General features: G+C 35.1%; 1 protein-coding gene across 2 annotated transcripts in view; it reads left to right on the top strand.

Annotated features, from left to right (window-relative positions):
* The window catches only part of LOC126970337 (thioredoxin, mitochondrial), a 325706-nt gene that overhangs the window by 94618 nt on the left and 213179 nt on the right, over positions 1-17909 (top strand). The window contains exon 3 of one of the 2 annotated variants that reach the window (XM_050816193.1): positions 6659-6668. The exons of the other annotated variant lie outside the window; for it this stretch is intronic. The gene's annotated coding sequence lies outside the window, so the exon portion shown is untranslated. Of the gene's footprint in view, positions 1-6658; positions 6669-17909 lie in introns of those variants that run through there. 2 annotated transcript variants of the gene reach the window in all.

Below are 17909 nucleotides of genomic sequence, written 5' to 3'. Positions count from 1 at the left end.
ATTGACAAATTCATATAAAAACATTATTTTATTTATTATTTACAGAACAATGACGGTCAGGTCAGCTAGTTTTAAATATTTTTTTAAATCTTAAATGAAGCATAAATGACTTCCTTGTTATTTGTATAAAGGATTGCTTTATCTAATATAATATCTTATCCAAGTATTTGCGCAAAGTCTCAACGAAACTTGTTCTTATTTTTTATTTTTGTGTATCTTTCTGACTATCTATTTGTTCAGGCTCAGTAGACAAGGAATATCTACAGGCAGATGTAAATCCTTGCACTAAGTCCTTAGCATTGCTTTTACGGTAAATAATTGACTTATATGGAAAATTCAAAGTTCTAAGTTATTATCAGGTGAATGCTGTAAGAAGTAATAGTCAGATTCTGTTTTATTGCATTATTTCTGCAAGTCACTCTTGCATATATTTTTAAGTGTTTGAAATATTTTCTATCATTTATAGCAACATTTTTGCAACACAAAATTATTGGCCTTACCGAAATAAATCAAGAGAACTTATTGAACCTGATTTATTGACAGCGGCGAGTCTTCCCGTCCGGTTTCGAATATAAAGAACAAAATTGCAAGTGAGTCGATAATCAAAAATTTAAATGATACGGTATTCATAAATTAGTCAGCGCGTTCTGAATGGGATGGGATGTTTTCCAATTACCACCGAAAGTCATCAATCTACATTGCATGCCAATGTTAAATGAATTATCTTATCCTTCTTAAGGCAAGTTTTAAGTATATTAGGTGCGTATTCCAGGTGTGAAACACTATTTGAATTCAAGTGAGCTTAAGCAATTTTTATCACTTTAACTCCTTGTGTAGTTCTTATAGCTTCACTTCGTCATCTTTTTTGAATTAAAATTAACATGACTACTTATCATTAATGTCACATCAAGGAATTTTTGAGAAATTAGGTTTCATACAACAAGTGAAGGAAAAATTATTATGATTTATTAAATTGTACGAGTTTGTTAGAGTGTACGGAAAAAATCACCTGTTCAATTACATTTAGTTTAAAGTGTGTTTTTGTTATTTACACGTACATACGTACGGGAAAGGCGCTTACTTTATAGAGGGTAGTATATTCTTCACAATGACCAATATTAGCCTCAAATTAATTCACTGAAAATATAACCACCCGGAGTGATAAATATTTTTTTTGGCTTTTTAACCGTGACGTAAAGCAAGTTAGCTACATAACTTGTATATCAAACATTTAATAAAGTATTAATATCTCCATAAATTAGATTGCATTAAATAAATAACTAAAATATAATTTAAATAAACTTGTATATCTATATCTATATAATTTTCGAAGTAACGTTAAATATTTTCATCCGAGGATACGGGAGTATGCCGTGACGAGGACGTAGGAGCAGTAACACCATTTTGGAAGCTTTTTGTAATGAGGGTGTTTATCTGTACACAAAGAAACTAGCCAAAAAAAATGTTTAATTGGTTACAAAATGTTGGTACCACCTAGTTCATTCTTTGTAAGAAAATCTATCAGATCTATTTGAGCTTCGTTACACCTATGAGCCCCGTTTCTATAAATTCACATAATATATTATTAAGTACAGAATTGAATAAATTTTCAAGCACCAAAGAGTAAAAACTATGAATCACAATTCATAACCGTTTTATGTAAGCCTATTTAGATAAAGATAATTCAACTTTAATTTTTTTTCACCTCTGATATCTTCTGCCATCTGGGCAATCTGTGCCTAGCACAATAAGCCAATTTATTGTCTCTAAACGACTTTTATCATCATCATCATCATCAGCCGGAAGACGTCCAATGCTGGACAAAGGCCTCCCCCAAAGATTTCCACGTCGATCGGTCCTGCGCTGCCCTCATCCAACGTATTCCGGCGATCTTGACCAGATCGTCGGTCCATCTTGTGGGGAGCCTACCAACACTGCGTCTTCCAGTACATGATCGCTATTCGAGGACTTTAATACCCCAACGGCCATGTGCCCTGCCCACTGCCACTTCTAAACGACTTTAATATGAACAAAATAATCTTCAACGGTAATAGATGCGCAGGCATAGAGATGGATCCTGTTTGCGCATATCGCCCCCCGCCCCTTCCTCGATTGAGACCCTAATTTTTGCATCTGCGCATTCGATAAAACCTATGAAAATCTATTAAACTATAAAAAAAAATTATTTGTTTAAAAATAATTTATATCGAATAGAATCCTAGATTAAGGAATGACGATATAAATAATTAAACCATTGATCATAATTGAAGTAGCTCAAGTTTGCATGATACACTTGCATCTTGAACAGTATCTTGTCTCTGAATTGATTGTGCCGGATTAAAGGACTATGAGCAATCGCTTTAAAAAATAGTAAACGATAAATCTGAGCGTTGATTGCGTTGCGCACGCGCCTGACGACGTCCGCAACTGTTGTCTGCTTGTCGCGACAGCTGTGTTCCATTTGCAATACCACACACATCACACATACACCAATAAAAGAACTTAAGATATAAGTACTTTTACGAACAATTTCAGGAATTATTCGTTTTCTTAACGGAATCATAATTTGATATGTACACTGATGAAAACTGCTGTTATGAAACAGAGGGTGGTCCTTTATAATATGATCCATCCAAATTGATTCAGTATCTTTGTGGATTGCGTATTTGTATTTGGCGTTAGCTTGATTTATGTGCTGAAAATGTAATATTTTTTTTAAACTTTGTATTTGGTATTGAAATACTTAATATAGGCTTAATATATTCTTAACATTGACTCTGTCATTAATCCCACTACTCCACAGCTGCATAACTAAGTGATCCGACAGCCTGACTAGATTATGATTATTTTATTGCAATAGCAATGACAGTACAATATTGACTATTTCAATAAAAAGAGCTCAAAAAAAGAATGCTGGAAGAGTTTCTTGCGACGGTTCTTCTCTCTCAGAGCGCCATTAGTTCGAGAAGCGATAATAGTATCTAGTATATTAGAAATGACATCAAAAAGAATTCTAAAGGAATAAGGAAATATTTTTTTTTTGAAAATAAATGCCTTTTATACTGTGTAATTTATTCGATAAACATATTTACGTGTTCCATATTTATTTAAATAAAATACTTTTTAAATTACTAAAATGCGTTATTATTTATTTAACTCGACGTTTTGTGTACAAATCCTAATGTAAATATAGAACTACACGCGTATTTATCCCTTAAAAAGTATTTTATACAAATAAATACATAGAATGCTGTCACTTTAGAGTGTCAGACCTAGTACCTTGTCAGGCGCACTAAAGTAATATACATGGCCTGTTTTAATTGATTGTCTAGACACTAGCTTGCTGCTAGCAGCAAGAGACTCTATCACGAACTATGTTAGTGAGAGTCTTAAATGCATGGAAATTAAGTTGAAATTTATATATGAAAATATTCGGTTTATGTCACCTTGATACATACACATTTATAAGACTGAAATTAGACATATTAGGCAAAAGATGTAGATATGTATGAATATAACTAAAAAATAAGAGACAGTCTAAGGAGGTTAGTTATTAAGTAGAATACTGCATATCTTTCGTCATATTTTCAGTATGGCATTCTTTATATTCATTATATTAAACAATATGTTATGTTTTTAAAGTGATAACCCTTACTTCTAGGATGAATACACAAATAAAATTTGAAAATTAAAATTCTCAGGTTGTTGCTTCATAGTTGAACAAAGCAAACAGAATTTTATAACGAGGCGGTACTCGAACGGTTACCTCAGTTGGTTAGAGCACCGGCACGGAACGCCGGAGATCGTGAGTTCGAGTCCCGCATCGTTCATAAAATTTTGTTTTTCAAATTTTATTTGTGTACTAATCCTAGAAGTGAGGGTTATCACTTTAAAAACATAACATATTGTTTAGATTTACAAGAGCGACATCTCAAGTCAATTTCCTAATATGCAAATATTGGGGTTGAGCAGGTTATCAGCTGTAAAGTAGATCCTGTATATGAAGCCACAACCTGAGAGTTGAACAAAGCAAACAGATTTTTTATAACGAGGCGGCACTCGAACGGTTAGCTTAGTTGGTTAGAGCACCGGCACGAAACGCCGTAGGTCGTGGGTTCGAATCCCGCATCGTTCGTAAAATTTTGTTTTTCAAATTTTATTTGTGTATTCATTATATTGTTTTCTATTTCTTCTGTTCACTTCGCCATATAAGTTTGGAGTTTAACTCCCTACAAAATATATGCATCGGGTCATATACAAGCCGGAATATTTTGAAAATTAACTTTCCAGTTCAAAAGAGCGTCTCAATAGTTTGAGCTATGAACCGGTCAGTTAGTTTCTCTTTCAATGTATGTTGTCGGCGTAAGCACATGTGTGTTGGCAACATTAGTGAAGCACAGCTGTAATGAGTCATTAGCGAGAGCCGCGTGGTATGTATAGGGCTGCCAGATTTTTAATTAAATATAGTATTTTCGGGGTTGTGATCTTAAAATAACTGTAGTATGAAGGGTATTGTATAGTATTTTTAACCGACTTCAAAAAAGGTGGAGGTTCTCATATCGTCGGTATGTTTTTTATCTTTTTATGGTTGTTACCTCAGAACTTTCGACTGGATGAACAGATTTTGATAATCTTTTTTTATTTGAAAGCTGCTGCTTCCCGTGTGGTTAAATTGCAATTTGATCCAGATCTGACAGTGGTATCCATGAGAAAACCATAAAAGTCTTAAATTTGCTATAAGTATGTGCTCGACAAATTCGACGATTTCGATGATTCTTTTTTTATTAGAAAGATACTTCAAATATAGTTTGGTGAGAGTTTGGTTAGGTTCTTATTATGGGATTCATGACAAAGTAACGGAACTCATCAATTCTTAGGAACAAATTAACGATATTCAGTCGAATCTTTTTTATGCTATCCGTTTATTTAATCGCCTACCGTAACGTCGTTATGGTTAAGCAATTGTCGTAGTCGAATATGATGATGATCAATGGAACTCCTTAACGACTTACAGTAATGGCGCGATCTGTGGCAGAAATTCTAACTATCTGCAATGAAATTCATATCAGCTGAACGCCCTGCTCGTCTCGTCCCTTATTTTCATAAAAAAGGGTATTTAAGTACTTTTTTAATTTTTAAGATCAATGCCAACACTTACTCTTGCAAATAAATATTTTGCTTCAGGTGACATGTACGGGTTTTTTGTGGTACTAATCCCATAAGAACATGTACGAGGGGAACTTTGTGGCGAAGCTGTCAACCCTAGATGTGGTCGGCGCGGGCGCAGACGACCGACGACGCGACCGCACGCCTCATTTATTTATCACACACGAGGCTGACGTGCAATAAACAATGACTGCAATAATTGTTTTGTTGTTATTAACGCGTGTCAATCAATATACGAAGACATGTTCTCGTTTAAGAAGTAACTATGGACCCGTTCTCGCTTCGTTGCAGTTATAACATAAAGTATAGCCTGTTTTATGTTAATCAGTTGTTTTCGCCCGAGCCTATTTCTTTAAATGAGAATAGTCCCATGCTGTTGATAAATTGCACATAAAGGTCCGAGTGAGGCCACTTGATAGTTCCACATTTCACCTTCGCACGACATGCTACAAATTAGGATATCATCGCCACCAACTGAATGTGTGGCGGTCCTCCACTGTGCGCTTTTCAAGATTCTTTCTTCCACGTACCTACTACAGAGTTGTAGAATGAGCTTCCTTGTGTGGTGTTTATACTACTGCTATAATACCAACAAAAAAAAGGGCGGCTCCTTTGCACAGGATGCCGGCTAGATTATGGGTACCACAACGGCGCCTATTTCTGCCGTGAAGTAGTAATGCAAGCATTACTGTGATTCGGTCTGAAGGGCGCCGTAGCTAGTGAAATTACTGGGCAAATGAGACTTAACAACTTATGTCTCAAGGTGCGGTGTTGATATGTGGTGTTGTAGGTATACAGAGAATACCATGGACATAATAAGTTATCCTAGGAGTTGTGTAGTGGTAAAATAGTTTAGATACAATAAGAGCTCTGGTTGTGTAAGACAAAGAATCTCTTAACATTTGTCCGAATTTCTTCACAACAAAGAAAATGTAGGGGCACAATAATTAATGATGTTAGGATTTAAGTGCTATAAATACCAATATTAATTAATAATGGTAAGTTAAATTGTAGTCCTTCAAAACTATTCAAAACTTATAATTTAAGCGCCTAGACGCGGTATAGAAAATACTTTTGCTATCTTAAGATGGGTTATTAATTATCTATTATTGTAATATAAATTATGACTATTATGTAAATAAAAACCAATACTTACCTATATTGTTAAAGAAAAGATTTAAATATTTTGTTGAAATGGACTTAGTAACGTATACATGATGATACTATCGCGTACAGTCGCGGAGTGTTTGAGCGTTGCGCGCGCGCATAGAATGTTATTAATCACGGCCGATCATAATCTGAGTGGCGTCTACATCGGCGCCCGCCCTGTTTGTTTAATAGTGTGGTGCAAGTGTTACAATGTATCGCCTCTGTTGTTTTGTTCTATGTTCTTAACAGTTCTTTAGTTTGATTTTCTTATTTTTCCTAAACAACGAATTGTTATTTAAAAATAGTTTAAAATGGAAATTATGACTTAACGAGCAGTTTGCCTTTGTGTGTACCAATAATATCTGCTCATAACTTGTGTAATACTCATAGCTTCATTGTGTGTCTTCTACCGCATTTATTACGAGGAGTGTTCCGAGGAGCTGTTTAACCTGATTCCTGCCGCCGAATTCCACCTTCGCACGTGACGCCACAAGTTAGGATATCATCCCCACCATCTGGATGTGTGGCGGTCCTCCACAGTGCGGTTTTCAAGGAACTTTCTTAACATTCTCTTTATGTTTGCCTGAATGTCTTCACCACAAAGAACATGTAGGGGCACAAATTTTCATGTTAGGATTAAGGTGCTATAAATACCAATATTAATTATTAATGGTAAGCTCAGTCGTAGTAATTCAAAAATATTCAATACGCAACGTGCCTAGAGGCGGTATGGAAAATACTTTTGCTATCTTAAAATGGGTTATTAATTATCAATTGTGATATAAATTATGACAATTATGTAAATAAAAACCAATACCCACCTATATTGTTAAAGAAAAGATTTAAATATTTTGTTTAGCTGGACTTAGTGACGCATACATGATGATACTATCAGCACAGTCGCGGAGAAAATCACAATTTTCTTGAATAGTTGTAGTCAAGAGTCCGTCCGATGTTTACTTAAACGTATAAGACATCAGACAATATTAATTGCAATATAATAAGATTCTGCCCTTTAACGTTAAACGATTAACGGTTTTGAAAGCTAAAAATGGTTAAATGTATTCCTTTTTTTTATTAGAAAATGTGATGACACGAGTAAGATGTTCACCTGAAGGTAAGTGATACGTCCTGCGCATAACAATGCAGCGCCGATTAGGATTCTCGATTGAAATAAAAAGTCTGAGGCTCATCGTTATTACGCTCCTCACTTTGAGACATTAGTCCAGAAATTTCATTGGCTACGGGGCCTTCAAACCAAACCAAAGTAATACTTGCACATTACTGCTTCACGCCTGAAAAAGGCGGCTCTATGTAATTTATTAGACGGCATGCAGTTGAAAGAAATGTTCTACAGGTAGACTTAGTTTTTCCACTACTTTTTTATACGCCCATTATCTTTTGAGTGTTACATAAAACCTTTAAAAGTAAGTATAAATGACATGCTCAATATTTGTTTATAGTACTTCGTTATCACCTTTATGATTTTAAACAATTGTTTGCATGCAATTATAACGAAAAATCCGCGTTTTTTTCTTGTTAGTACCTTTCTGACTATCTATTTGTTTAGGCCCACTAGAAAGGACTTGTGAGGACATCTACAAGCAGGTATAAATCTTTGCACGGTGTCTCTAAGTTTGCTTTTTCTGTCGGTAATTATTTTATATGAAGAATTGTAGATCAAGCCTTGTTTAGAGTAATCGCGGGTTTTTAAGCACTGCGCGTACAGAGTAATGTATAAGATTTGTATAAAGAAGAAATTCTGTAATATAAAACGAATATCGTTACAGCAAGTATTATAAAATAAATAAATCAATCAATGTTTACATTTGTTCTTTTAAATGATTTTCCTCACTTTTGGGATACAAATCAGCTCGTCTCGTCCCTTATTGTCATAAAAAAATCTAATTGATTAAGTCTATCTATTATATCCCATAACTCGAGAGTTGAACAAACACACAAAGATAAGAATGTATGATAAGAAAGTTTGGGCACGAATTGCCATAAAGGATTTGAGCTTTTAATTACTCTTAATAAAAAGATAATAGTCCTCCTCGCGTCGGTTTCCTCAGTGCTGAGGGTCGTGATCATCTCGACAGAGTACTTTTTTGCGTATTATTTGCCGCCATCTGCCCCTGTCGGAAGCAGAGTGTAAAGCGTCGTGGACAGTGGTTTCAAGGGCAGTGCGAATCTGATCGGTCCATCGCATGGGGCTCCTTCCTCTTGGTCTTCTTCCCTCCACCTTCCACCAAAAAGATAATAGTAATAAATATGAATTATTTTCTGTAAATTTAAACAAAGTGGTTAAATTGTAATATAACGTATCGACCACAGAAAGAAATCGTTATAGAGAGAGAAAGCAAATATTGCGTACGGTTCAAAATTACTCATTTATACTCGCTCTAGCGATTATTACTTACGTACAAAAATATTAGAAAAGTATGTAGTTAAAATGCCATCTCTCATCTCAATTTATTTCTGTGATAGCGACAATAATGTACAAAAGGTTTCTAAAGAACACAAAGATTTTTTTGTGTCACTTATAAACTGACGTGCTTAACGCTTAGTAGTTCATCACCTAACGTATTACTACTGCACTGAGACGCTTAACAAGGTGAGGCTGAAACGTTTAATGCGAACTTCAATTTACATTATTTAAAAAATTGCGGTCCATTGATTCTGAATACATCATCATGATCATCAGCCGGAAGACGTCCTCTGCTCCGCAAAGGCCTCCCTAAAGATCTCCACGACGATAGGTCCTGCGATGCCCTCATCCAATGTATTCCGGCGATCTTGACCAGATCGACAATCCATCTAGTGGTGGGCCTACCTGAACACAGTTACACAAAATAAAACAGGTTAAATCAATAATTCTTATCGCTAAATATAAAGTACTGCATTAAAATATGTTTGTACCACTCACCTCTGAGTACATTTTCCTGAATCCAATAATTCGCTTTATATGCCGACAACACTAATATTATAAACAAGATGTGTTTAAAAGTTCCCAATGTTATTGTTTACGATACGTAAGTGGACTCACTCGATGAGAGATGCTTTTAGTATAACATTCACATGCGATACAATATTAAATACGAACGAACATTGTTTACGAAAGATTCGGTAGTAAGTATATCAATTTCAACTATATATATTTGTACAAAATTTTTCTTTACGTAAATTATCATTGGATATTGGACCTTGAGGAAACTTTATTGAATTAGGCGTTACTTTGCGGAAATCCATAATTATACAAATGATTTAAGTTTTCTTTAGTGTTAATTCCGTCAATATTTGTCTTTAAAACAATTCGACACGTGTTTCAAGACAAGACGTAGACAAGAGTTTTGAGTCTCGTGCCAGATTTTGGCGAGACAACACGTCCTGTGGATGCCTCGTGTAGAGGCGAAACACGTGTCGAATTGTTTCAAAGACAAATATTGGCGGAATTAACACTAAAGAAAACTTAAATCATTTGTATACTTGAGGAAACTATTTTTGCAATCGAATTTATTAGTGTTTGGCTAGCTATAATTGTATTGTTAAATAATTCATATAGTAAGTAACGAATACACTTATACTGCGTAGGTTTATGGTATCTAAGTTAATATAATATATAAATTACGTGACGTATTTAAATGGGATTACTTCATGGAGTTCAGTTTAGTCCAACTTAAAAGATAGGATAGTTTTTATTTCGATTTGGGACTTATAATTACTTTTATTTCCAATATTTGTTTTGTATAGACATATTTATCTATGAGAGAATATAATATTTATAATATAAGCATATTTTTTTACAAACTTATAAAAAACAGTATTTTATTTATTATGTACAGAACAACGTCTGTGGGGTCAGCTAGTAAACGATATATATTATATAAATGACAACTGCTAGATTACTTGTGGTGTGTCTTACAGCTTTTATCACTACTATAGAATGAGTTTCCTTGCGCGGTGCAAGCTTTCTCTGTGCAAGCGTATGTGTGATGCGGTAATCACAAAACATCAAGACCCTTATTTATCTTCGTCTTCCATAAAAAAGAATAATTTTGATTCAAATCTTGTAAAAATGGCATCAATTTTATTATTAGTATATTATCTTGTAACACGGAGTTATTTATTTATACAAGCAGGACTGACAGCCATAATGCAGAGTTAAATGTAAATACAAAAAGTAAGGGCCACTTATTTGCCTCTACAAGTGTCTACTGGTACTTATCGATAGATAGATGGATGTCAATCAGATGTCAGATATTACCATACACACATCTTTATAGTATAATACTAGTACATACATACATCGTTATAATATAATACTAGTGGGCACCCGCGATTCTCCACACGTATATCTAAGTATCGGAATGAAATAAACACTACATACATCATGGAGAACCGCTTACAATTTGGCTTAGCCATTCTGAGATTATCAGGCAACAACAGACCGATAACAAACCTTAAAACTTATTTTTCTGCCGCGGTTACATAATATTAGTCTTTTGAAAAAGCATGTAAGGTGAAGGCACGTGTGTATGATCTTTTTATATTAAGAGATACATCTGATTTCTGCATCCCAAACGTGATCAAGATTTCTAAAGTAGTTTTCACAAAAAATATGTTACTAGATAGCAAATAATACGTATTAGTTACAAGTGTATGGACATCTATGTACGTTAGTTCTCATACGTACTGGGTTAGTGGGTCTGAGTGAAAAGTGAATGTTTTTTTATGAGAAAAATTTATGAGACAAGTAAGACGTTAACGTGATGGTAATTTATACGACCTGCCTATTACAATGCAGTGCCGCACCGAAGTCTTGATTGAACCCAAAATTGAGCGGCAACGCATATATAATCGCAATAACGAGACTTTGAGATATAATAAGTCTCAAAATTCAAACACGCTTATACCTACATTAGGAATAATCGACGATTAAGTCATCTCTGATTGGCTTGAATCTTTGGCGTTGCATAGATATTTGGATTCTCTCTACATCTTCTACCGCAGATATCATGGGGAGGAGATATCAAAGGAGTTGTGCGTGACCATCTGACATCACGTTAAAATGTGATATTCCTTCTGCTTCATGTTGACGTCTTGCATTCCACAAGCACGCGTTTTACAAAGAACTTCTTACCTCGCACACCCACTTTGTGGAAACAATTACCTGTTGCAGTTTTCCCGAACCGATACGACTTAGGGACCTTTAAGTGTAAAGTATACTCTCCACCTTAAAGGCCGGCAATGCACCTCTTGCGCCTGGTTTTGCGGATGTCAATAGGCAGTTGCCTTACCACCTTCATAACGTGAGTGTGTTGCCCGTTTGCCCGTTTGCCCCCAAAAAATACTGCTTCGAAGCATGGACACATAGAGTCAGTATCCTGTGAAGGAAAAGACAACCGGGATGACATTAAGAATGAGCTTCTTCGAAAACAATGTTAATAAAATAATATGTCATGTTATTCATAAACTGACACATGCATTAATAAGTAATGTATATTTGTTGTATACATTTATGTTGACTATTAGACAGCAGGCACCCCTGGAAGGGGAAAGCTTTTAGATACAAATTGGCGAATGCATGTCGAATAATTCAATAGAAGTCCCTCCTTTATTTTGTGATATCGCGCGCACGTAATAAGTACCGAGTGGGGATGTCTTTGTGAATATTGTGAACAATTTAATTATTGTATAGTCTCAAGCGATATTTCTTAAGCAGCCTCGCAGTATTCTCGTTAAAGAAAATCTTCTGGAAAACATCATAATTTTTTTGTAATGTAGTTTTGATAAAGGTTCGCTTTTATGTATTCAGTGAATAAGTCTGGAGTGTTATATAGAAATCTAAATAATAAGTAACATAACCGCATTATTCGCTTATTAACAACGCGTAAATATGGTGTACTAGCTGTTGCCCGCGACTTCATTCGCGTTGAAATAGATTTTTATAACACTTGAGGGAAATTTTTGATTTTATAGAATAAAAAAGTAACCTGTACATGTTATTCTAGGTCATAATCAGCACCAGGGAAGTAGTTTACCTACCAGTTGTCGTATCACCGCTTCCGACAACACTTCCCTTACAGCTTCGTAGGTATTGGAATACTGGGTCTCGAAATTTCGACCGATTGTCAATTCCGCGGTCATCTGGATGGCAAAGCCAAATTAGCTTCGGAGAAACTAGGCGTCATAAAAAAGCACATCAATAATTCAACACATTCTAGCGCTCTCCAAAGCGCAGGTCCAGCCACATATGGAGTATTGCTGACATCTCTGGTCTGGCACATCACAGTATCAGCTCGCTCCATTTGGCCACGTGCAACGCAGAACAGCTCGAATTGTCGGGGACCCAGTGCTCTAGAACGGCTGGATCACTTGGCGTTGCGTAAAGACGTCGCTTCATTGTGTGTCTTCTACCGCATTTATCACGGGGAGTGTTCCGAAGTGCTGTTTCACCTGATTCCGCCGCCGAATTTCACCTTCGCACGACACGCCACAAAATTAGGATTTCATCTCCACTATCTGCGTGACGTTCCTCCACAGAGCGGTTTTCATGGTCCTTTCTTCCACGTACTACAAAACTGTAGAATGAGCTTCCTTGTGCGGTGTTTCCAGGACGACACGACATGGGTACCTTCAAAAAAAGTGCGTACTCCTTCCTTAAAGGCCGGCAACGCTTCTGTGATTCCTCTGGTGTTGCAAGATAATGTGGGCGGCGGTAATCATTTAACACCAGGTGACCCGTACGCTCGTTTGTCCTCCTTTTCCATAAAAAAAAGACTCAACTACAGAGAAATGAACTTACTGCTTTCACTTCACGTTACTTAAATTCCTTATGCTGAAACGCCACATCAGACAGGGACTAGCAGCAAGCATTACCCACTGGAAAAGCCTCTCAAAATCAACACCATATAACCATCAACACCATAACTAGCGTAAACGTATCAATTTTAAGTAATGGACTTCCAAACAATTTATTTATTCCAAGTACAGAGACAAGCATTAAATAAGAAGTAAAAACATCGTGCAATCTGTATGAGAAAGGACTGAAATCAAAATTAAATGAAAACGTATTCGTCTAAGAAGGAATGAATATCAAGGACCGCCGAACCAAAGTTAAGTCGGAAAATCACACTACTTTGGATTTGCCACTCAGAGCATAGTACCTCAATTTTTTTGGTATTTATAAACATGTTAATGTCATAATGAAATCCGTGCAAATACGAAATATTCATGAAGACATTCACATTCTTATTTGTATTAAACTCCTATCCGATCACAAGCAGAGTTGGCTCAAAAAAGAACATTTAAATAAAACGAATGTACCGTTCACGATCGTCAAGCTCAATATAAGGTATTGCGGTACTATCACAACGGGAAACCTTTTTATTAAATTGAATGAGGGCTGCCAACAGCTGGCCGCCTTGTATGGGCTCGCCCGTATGATTTATTCATGTTGCTTTACTTAAATTAGATTAATTTGCTTAATTGCATCAGCCCTACCTAAGGATACTATTTACATTGATTGATTTGTATTTTATATTCAGTCTAACAATTCAGTTCTAGTTATCACTTCTAAATTTGTCTCATGAATAACTAATCTAATAACTAATCGAAGCCTGAAATATGTGTTTTTTTTTAATGAAAATAAGGGATGAGATGAGCAGGACTTCCAGCTGCACATCAAAATCCGTGCCGCTGAGGATTCTTGAAAAATTTCTGAGCGGCACTACAATTGCGCTCTTCACCTTGATACATAGGATATTAAGTGGCCAGTAATTTAACTAGCTACGGTGCCCTTCAGATCGGAATACAATGATGTTTATACATTACTGTTTCACGGCAGAAATAGGCGCCGTTGTAGTACCATAATCTAGCCGGCATCCTGTGCAATGCAGCCTCCCACTGGTAAGGTAATATGTAAAATAGAACTACACCAATAAACTTATTATACGGGGCAAACTGGTATATCGCTCACTTGGTGAAAATTGAAAGTAATGAAACTGCCTTCCATGGACATCTGCTGAGCAGATATTAAACAAGAGAAGCGTTCTCCATTAACGCGAAGTCTTTGAACTTTGAAGAGAGAGAATGCTCTAAGTTTGAACAACTTTTATTAATATGAAAATATCATGTACATACTTAATACAAAATGTAACGCAAAAGAAAAAAGGGAGAAAAGGGGAATAAAAACATTTTGTCGCATTAAAAGGCTTAAAAAATTTTTAAATATTGAATAATGAATTGTTTTTAAAATGTTATACGTTAAAAAGTACTATTTTTTGACTTGTTTGTTTTAACTCATAGATGACTCGTACAAGCACAATCTACCAACCCCTATCCCCGATGCCCCCCGGGTATTTAACCGTACGCCCTATCCATTGCAGTGACAAACCATTATGTACACATAAACCTCTGCTACTGTTTTAATTCTGAACTCCCCATTCAGTGTATGAACATTTTCTATACTGTATTCATTACTACTGCTGTCGTGGCGCTATTTTACTGTTCGAGAACCTCCAGTTGGTCGAATTCTAGACTATTTGCTTCCTGCTTCCAGGCTTGGAAGTCTGACCCAGTGCCGTCCATTTAACAAACTCCAGGCCTGCTACGCACTGTTCTACCAACAATCGGAACTGCCTTCGAGTCCGATACCTTATAACTGCAGGTTAGATTTTGTGGTTGTGTCTCTTACCTCTTGAGTGTCATGGTCTTCACGATGACGGTCCACTTTATAGTTGAATCAAATCATATCAAAATTGTTGTAAGTAAAAATATAATATTAATTTATAATATTAATTACAAGTTTAGGCAGAATTATCAAATTGTAAGTAGACGTATTTGGTGAGTATTGCATGATATGTAGATTAGGATTCTTTTATTGTTGTTTGCTTGAGTTCTCGTAACAGGCTTCGTCATGCTCGCTTAAATGTCACTGTATATAGTACAAATATGGTTGAGGGAGGCGATGGCTGGCTCATGCGTCATGCTCGTGAACGGGCGCTGCTTGTGTTGGCAGGATGATCCTGTTGCCGGAGACTCGGTTTCAGATATATTTTTTATTTATAATCACTTATAAAATGCTCATAGAATACCTTAATTTATATACGGTGTGTGTGGATGATGCAGCTACTGTACTTAATAACTTTTGTATAAATTTACATTAACTTTTTGGACTTACTCGTATAAGGCTTTGACTATTTGACGTTTGAGTATGTTTGTTGCATCGCTTTACATATTATATTGTAATTGAAATGATTTGTAAATCGATGAAAATGTAAATCTTGATATAAAAGAGTGGCAATGAGTTTCTTGCTACTTCTTCTCATTAGCTCAACCCCTTGCGAAGTAGCGGTAGATTCAATAAGAAAAATATTTTTTTGACATACATTTGACATACATAAAATTATAGATTACTTGTATGTATTATAATATGACTGTTTTAGCTTCAATAGTTTTAAAGTACTTATATGTTAAATCTACTATTCTAAAAAATATCTGTGGTCTGATCTATTACCAACCTATATCTCTTTTTCTATGTAAGATTACAGATTACATCTGTAAGCATCCAGAGTTCAGAACAGTTCAGATCAGAACAGTTCTTAACCATACATGGAAGTATAATACAGCTACGTTTAAAAAATTGATAGAATGTTAACATATACCTCCAGGTCCATATTTGGATCATATACTTAAATGGACTAAATAATTGGCAGCCGCTTTAGTAAAGTTTTCGTGTTGCCGGACAGCGCTGTCAATATTAATTATTATATTGGCAGATTTCTACTTGCAGGAAGTATTTCTGTACAGATTATTGTATTGATTAACAGACTAATATATATAATAGTAACTAAAATTAAAATAGGGAACTAAAATAAATATAGATTAAATTTTTTATAAATTACGAAATTACTAAAGAAACACAATAGAGTTGCTGACCTTAAAAACGTCGAATACATGTTAATATTTAAATTCAAAATATTAAACGAAACAATATCGGTATTTGGGTATATCGAAGCAAGGACACCGTGGTAACAGTCAACGGTTCTGCCTATTGCACTACCGACGCTTAACGATAGAGATTGTACCAACAAATATACAAAATGTTACCTGGTTAAATTAACTAGGTATTTTGAAGGATTGGCGAATAGGCTTAGTTCTGCAGCATATTGGGTAAAAAAAAAATTGACAGTTAAATGATACAGATACGGCTCGACTAGTACACTTTAGTTATTTTCATAGTATCATATCCTATGGTATATTGTTATGGGGCAGTGCGGCCGATATTAATACCATCTTTGTGCTGCAGATGAGGGTTCTTCGCGCTATTTATAACATAGGTCCTAAATTATAAATGGTTATTGTACGATATTACATTGTACCTTATACATATTTTTGTTTTAAAATAATAAAAATAGCTTACGAAACTAAAAAACACGCTTTGATTGAAAAGATAATGGTTGAAATTTTAAATGAACATCAATTCCTGCCTTTTCGACGATAGAAGAAAAAAATATATAAATTACCAAAAACCTTATTTTGCAAATTGAAAAACGGAATAATTTTATCAAATTAATGTATTTTCATCGCTCGTCGATAAATCTACGAAGTTTGAACGAAATCTGGCCGTTTAAAGTGGATCAAAATCGTGCACAAATGAGTCGGTTACAAACATACATACAGGTGAAGCTAATAAAAAGCGTGTAAAAAAGCCCGCTGAGCTACTTGCACGCGTTCTTCTCAGGTCTGAGGCAGTTTATTTTACATATATGGTAGTTTTTGACGATAAATAAGTGATTTTGAATCCTATTTTTAATAAAAATATTTGAATTTGTATTGCACCAAATAAGTATTTAATACAGATTGCCGTTACTATAGATAGTCAAAAGATATATTTATTTCTATGTAACTAGTCAATCGGTCTATCAGGATAAGTATATATGCATGTATAGATATATGAAAACTGACACGCTAGTAATATAGATAATGTAATCGCCACGTGCGATCGGTCCCGTGTAGGTACTCCGTGGTGACGGAAATGCGATCACGTGGCGCAACGGAAGCTCAATTCTAGTCAACTCATATTTCAAATGAAGTATTCGTGGGATTTTCCTGACTTATAAGTATATAAAGCAGGGTACGATAGTAAATACACAGTCATGCAACATTTATTTTGTCATGTTTCTTAACAATGAATTGTGAGTGAATTGGTAAGTCGATATCCTGCCATTTTTATTTTTGGGAATGATTAACTTTCACTTGTTAAGAAGATACTTACAATAAAAGGCATTTATTTTCTCAAAATTGATTCTTTTAGAATTATCTTTGATGTAATTTCTAATATACTACATACTACAACCGCTTCGGAAACAAATGGCGCTCTGAGAGAGAAGAAGCGGCGGAAGAAACTCTCCCAACATCCTTTTTATGTGCTCTTACAATAGTGTATATACAATATTGTACTGTCATTGCTACTGCTAATTTTCCAAAAAAACAACCTACTGCAAAAACACTATTCCAAAACAATAGATATAATATGCACTAAAAAGTATAAAAATAATTGCGTATTTTTATACAAAATAATTAATTAATCT

This window comes from Leptidea sinapis, chromosome 20 (assembly GCF_905404315.1).
Source record: "Leptidea sinapis chromosome 20, ilLepSina1.1, whole genome shotgun sequence".
Taxonomy (NCBI): domain Eukaryota; kingdom Metazoa; phylum Arthropoda; class Insecta; order Lepidoptera; family Pieridae; genus Leptidea; species Leptidea sinapis.
The sequence above is the reverse complement of the archived record's forward strand: the minus strand, read 5'-3'. Positions and strand labels throughout refer to the sequence as shown.